Below are 6,000 nucleotides of genomic sequence, written 5' to 3' on the forward strand. Positions count from 1 at the left end.
GACGGGGCCCCCACCTCACCCCAGTTCCCTGGGCCTTGTGGGAGGGTAAAGAGAAGGAAGGAGAAAGAGAAGGTAGATAAGTGGCTGGCAGACAGAGGCACCAGGTGTTCCCCTTGAGGACGCCATACAAACCCAGTGAGGAGGAGAGGAAAGAAGGCTCTCTCAGTCTCTGGCCACCCGAGCCGGTTCTCCTCTTCACAGGTAAGCACTGCGGAGGGAGGGACAGTACATTAGGGCCCTCGCTCAGTCCAGGGGTGAACTGCAACCTCAGTGTTGGGGAATAGGGGGCAAGACAAGACACTGGAGGTAGGAGTGGGCCAGCTGGCAGTCACTGGAGGCTTTAAGTAGAGAAGTGGATTCATCTGGCAACAGAGTAGAGTGGGTCATGGACACAGGCAAGACTACTGGGGAAATCAGCCGAGAGTCCGGGTGGGGGAAGATGGAGCCTAGACCAGGTGGTGGAATGGGGATGGAGAGAAGGAAGAGCTCAGCTCAGATCTTGGTGACTGATGGCAGAGAGGGTGGCAGAGATGTCAGAGATGGCCCCAGCTTCATGGCTCAGATAACTGAGGACACAGACTGTGGTGCCTTTTCTCAGAGCTAAGGGACAGAAAAGGAAGAACAAATCTATGCGTTTGTTTTACAGGTTATTAGAAGTTCCTGTGAGAGACCCAAGTCCAGACGTCAGGACACGGTTGGGTGTGCTTTTTGGGAGCTCAGGAGCCAGGTGGGAACTAGATACGTAGCTTGGCAGGTTAGCCATTTATTGAGAGCACCTGGAGCTAAAGGAACAGCAGCAACCACCCAGGGGGAGTATGTGGGGTGAGAAGAGGGAGACTTGAGATGGAACCTTGAGGAGCCCCTCACCTCTGAGGCCCAGCCAGAGACAGAAGGCTGCTAAGGAGTTCAGCCACAAGAAGGGTGTTATGGGCTGAATTGTGTCCCCCTAAATTCAAATGTTGATGCCTCAGCCCCCAGTACCTCAGAATGTGACTGGATTCAGAGGTAGGATCTTTAGAGAGGTAGTTAAGGTAAAACAAGTTCATGAGGGCGGCTCCTAATCCGATGTGACTGGTGACCATGTAAAAAGTGGAAATTCAGACACAGACACCCATAGAGGGAAACTCCGCGTGAACATGAAGACAGCCATCTTCAAGCCAAGAAAAAAAGCTTCAGGAGAAATCAACCTTGCTGGCACTTTGAGCTCAGATGTCTAGCCTCTGGAACTGTGAGAAAATAAATTCCTGTCATTTAAGCCGCCGGCCTGTGGTGTTTGTCCTGACAGCCCGCCCACTAATAATGCCGGGGTAAAAGGAAGTGTGAGGACAACGTGGGATCCCAGAGGACAAGAGACAAGGATGCTTCCAGTGGTGGGGAGGGGGGGTTGTCCACATACTGAACAGATGCTAAAGATGACAGAAGATGCACACACAGCGTGTCCCCCGGAAGGACCTGGAAAGAATAGTCTCAGTGGAGTGTGGTCAGGCAAAAGCCAGATCTCCATAGCTGAGGAGTTAGTAGGACTCCGACTGGATGCCAGTGTACCGTAACTTGTAAAACAAAGAATTTCCAAGAAGTGAAAGTGGGCTGTGAGCTGGGCGTTGAGACATGATAATGGCTGCAACACCATGTGGGGCTAAGGGAAGGCATTAGAAGGAAGACTTGGGCAGGTGGACAGTAACGGGTGAGAGAAGAGGAACCGGGGGAGGGGGGAAAGAGAAGTGAGGTCCCCAGAGAGGAGAAGGGCAAGCCGATAGGAAAGAAGGGTCTCGGGTAACAGGAAGGAGGTGGAGAGGATGGGCTGGGTGGTGGTGGTGGAAGTTGGGGCGTGAGAGGCTAGCTTGCCTGGCCCTTGCAGATCCACACTGCACCGCTCTCCACCTGCTCTCTGTCCTGGGAGGCTGACTCGTATGGACTTGCCATCTGGCTCCTCTGATTGGGAGTCCCCAGTGAAGGATTTGAGGAGAGTGACCCTGGGGGATTCATTCCCATGGTCTCTCCTGCCTCCCTGGGCCCCCGCTACTGAAGACCACAGCTCCTGTCTGGGGCCACCTCCCTCCATCTGTCCTCTCAGGTTCTGATAACTGCTCCTGCCCCTGCCTTTTCTGGTCCCAGGGCTGTGGGCCACTGTTGTTAGCCTTGGGGCACTACAACATCCATTGTTGGGTCCCCAAATTTGTGAATTGTTCCTTTATCCAACTCTCCTCAGACTGCCCTGCTTGAAGAGACCACCTCTTTCTTCCCGGCCCCCGATTGATATGAAGGTGTTCACTTCCAGAGCTTCTCATTTCCCTCTAGAGATGGAAATAAGGTCTCCTGTTGAGGGTAAGCAGGAAAAAAGGTTTGGGGAGAAGGGTGACTGTTTGAGACATCCCCTGTGGAGAAGGAGTGGGTTTATCAACAGGGGTGAGGCCGAAACGAAGGCTGGGACCTCGGACTTCAAGGGGTGCCATCCAGCGCTCTTGCCCGATGTCCTCACAGACTCAGCTGCAAGGGCAGACGGGGGAACAGGTTCAAGAAAGTTTTTGATTTTGCCAAGCAGGTGCAAGCAAGGAATCGTGGGACCAGGGGATGCAGGAGAGAGAGCAGAGGGGTGCACGGCCAGGAGCGGCCCGTGAGGAGGTCAAAGTGTCGATGTAGAAGAAAATTGAGAGAGTGAGCGGGAAGAACATGTGGTCTGTTAGGAAAAGGACATCCAAATGTGTGATTTGAGAGAAGGCGTGATTCCGGGGTCTCATAAGCCCTGGGAGCGAGAGTGGTGATGAGGGGAGTAGGGGGTGAGGGCCTGGGGCACTGGGTGGGTCATTCATGGAGTGAATGTCTCCCCAGGTCTTGGGGAGACAGGAAGACCATACGCCGGTGGCCACAGCCTGACAAATGAGGGGGTACGATGGGACAGGTGGCACACCCCGCCCACGTGCACTGCCGCACGCCCACACACACCCACACAGTCACACTCGCGCACACACGCCCACAGCCCTCCCAGACACTCCCAGACACCCTCACATGCACTCACCCTCACACACACCCCAGACAGCAGATGGGGCGCTCGGGTAATTGGTTAAACCTGTTCCCGATGTCTGGCTCCGCATTGGCAGCGCCTGTCTGACAGGAAAGCTGGCTGGGCCTGCACCACTCAGCCTGCTGGCCTCCCTGCCCCTCCCCCTGCAGGGCTGCCCGGGAGCAGGGGCTCCGGCGGAGGCCTGGGCGCCCCCCTCCCCCCCCCCCTCGCCTGGCTCCCTCCTGGTCAGAACCCAGCTCACTGGGCCCGGGTTCTGGGAAGCCCCACAGGAGGCAATCACTGCGCCCCTGAGGAGGAGCTGGTGAAAACCGAGTGCAGAGACGCCAAGAGCACAAGCCCTGCGGCTACAGAACTGTGGGGGCTAATCTCGGAAAGTTCCATGGATGCCACCAGTGTAAAGATCATTCCCTGAAGCGGAGGCACGTGGCTCGGGCCATGAGAATTAAGAACGGCTGCCCTGCGTTCCCTCCACTCAAGCCGCATGCCGCGTGGGGTTGCCTCTTGTCAGTGTCTCAGCCATCTGACCCTGCAGGGCTTCGGAGGCCAGCCCAGCTGAGGGGGCATGACAATGCCAGGCTCCTTCGGGGAAAGCCAGGCCAAGTAACCCCTGTCCACCTGTCTGCCTGCAGGGCCCCGATCTCCAAGAGCAAGGAGCAGTCGAGGGAGGGGACGGGAGCGTCATTCCTCGGCTTCTTCTCCCCTTCCCGGCTGCATCTGTGTCTCTTCGAGAGAAACTTTGGTTTGTTCCCTGGAGAGGGCCCAAAAACTCCCAAATTAGCAAACCTGGCAAGCCGGCAGCTCAGAAAATAGTTCATCCTGATTCCATGTTTTTCAGGCTCACAGAAGCCTTTATTAATGAAGTCACAACACCAATATTTACCGTCTGCAGGGAGAGGCACAACATGGGGGATGGATGGGAGTGCGGTGGGGACTCCCGCCCCGCCCCTCGCGGGCCTGGCCTAGGAAGATTGGCAGGTTTCTTTGGGTCCTTTCCAGCCCTTTATCTGGATGACAGGGGCGGCTCTGCTGTGATCCTCATGCACCCCCTCCCCCACCAAGTGAGAGAATCTGGAGAGGAACAGTTCTCCCATTCCTCTGCCCCCACCGGTGCCAAAAGGACGCCTCCCCTTCTCCACCTCACCCCACTGGGGTGTACATGCTCCCCAGAGGTTATCCGCCTGCTTGGCAGCAAGAGAACGCACCTTGAGGTTAGGACTTTCAAGATGTAAGGAGTGTGTTTCCTGGTGGAGGGGGTGGGGAGGGGCATCGGGATGGGAGAAAGCCCTTTGGTTTCTAGCATTGACCGGACCCAAGAGAGATGCTGACAGTCCCGGCAAAAGGACCTTCTGTGCTTGGATCCCTGCACGTGCCCCAGGCAGCAGGTCTTCCACATGGACGTCAACATTGATCAAGCCCCCAGCACATTCCAGGAGCCCAGAGAAACACCAGTAAAGGCACAGCACAGGCGAAACCCATGGCTTACTGGGGGACAGGGATGACAGGGGTGAGACTGAAGTAGAGGGCACCAGGAGTGAGGTAGGAGAGGCCAAGGCTGGGAGAGAAGTGGGGGTAGAGCGGGGGGCTTAGGATGGGCGTGACACAGTCCTGTGCGCTAGCCACAGGGTGGAGGGACCTCCTCTTTGACATCCACACAAACCTCATTACGCCTACCACTCCTTCCCTTCCCGCTCCTCCCCACACCCTGGGAGCCATGGGCACTCCTTCCCAAGGTAGAAGAAACCTTGGCTGTTTGCCAAGGTGGGCAGTCCTGAAGGAGAACTGGTGGGGAGATGAGTCAGTGGTGAATGTGTTGGATTCGAGGTGCCAGGGGGCCTGGAGGCAGCAGATGTGGGCGGCAGGCTTGGTGGGGCTGCAGCTCGGCAGGGGTCCGCTGGAGGGAGTCTGGGGAGCCAGGAGAAGTTCCCGACATAGATGTGAAGCCCCAGGGGCAGGGCACAGTGAAGAGGCAGGAGGCACAGGGACTGGCCCTGATGAGGACAGGGCCGACGAGGCATGGACAAGACAGGAGGACGGAGGGGCAGGTGACAGTGTCAGAGGCACTGAAATGAAGGCAGGGGTGTGGGAGTCAAGGAGGGAACGGCCGGAAGAGAACGGTGTAGGTAAAGCCGAACAGGTGGCAGCTGAGTTTGGCCCCAGGGGTGCTGGTAATCGGTGATTGGTGATGTCAGCAGCACAGGCAGAGAGTTGGGGAGCACACAGGAGGTGAAGAAGTGGAGACAGGTCTGGAGGTCGTAAGGGAAAGGTTGTTAGGAATACAGGTCTTGCGTTTTAAAGATGAAGGATGTGTGACAGGAGGAAAGGCTAGTGGATGAGCAGAAGGATAGGTGGACTAAAGAGCTCAGTCGGGCCCTGCCCTGTTGCTCTTTCCCGGCTAGAGGCCTGCGTCCTTGGGGACAGGTGGTGGGCTCAGCCTTATGCCCCATCTTGGAAGCTTTCCTCTGCATGGGGCGGGGTGGGGGGTGCTCTGGGGACGGATGAGTGTCCCAGCGGGGCCAGAACCTGGGATGGTCAGCTTCTGTGAATGGTGCTCTGCCCCCAGCCCCCAGTACTCCCTTTCACTCCCAGTGTCTCCTCACTTGAAGGAGCCCCCAGCATCTCTCAGTACGCGCATCTCTCAGCACGCAGAAGTGGGCATATTCTGTCTCTCCCCTAAGCCACATGCGCCTGCTTCCCACTGCTCCATAAGCTTGGAAAGGCCTGAGCATAGCTAGCCTCCCTTAAGACACAGGTTGGTCTTTCCCCACGTCTAGCCTCAGTTTCCCTTTCTCTAGAGCTGGAGCTCAAGATCAGGGTGGACCACCATCAGAGGAGAAAAGGTAATGGGTTGAGTCTCCCGGGCCCCGCCCCAGGCTCCCAGGTGCTGTACAAGCTTGCTCTGCCCGTCCCCACTGGTCCCCAGAGCCCGAATCCACCCCCCAGGCTCACAGGCTCCCGGGGGGTGGAGCTGGATGCCCATG

The sequence above is a fragment of the Meles meles genome, chromosome 15 (assembly GCF_922984935.1).
Source record: "Meles meles chromosome 15, mMelMel3.1 paternal haplotype, whole genome shotgun sequence".
Classification (NCBI taxonomy): domain Eukaryota; kingdom Metazoa; phylum Chordata; class Mammalia; order Carnivora; family Mustelidae; genus Meles; species Meles meles.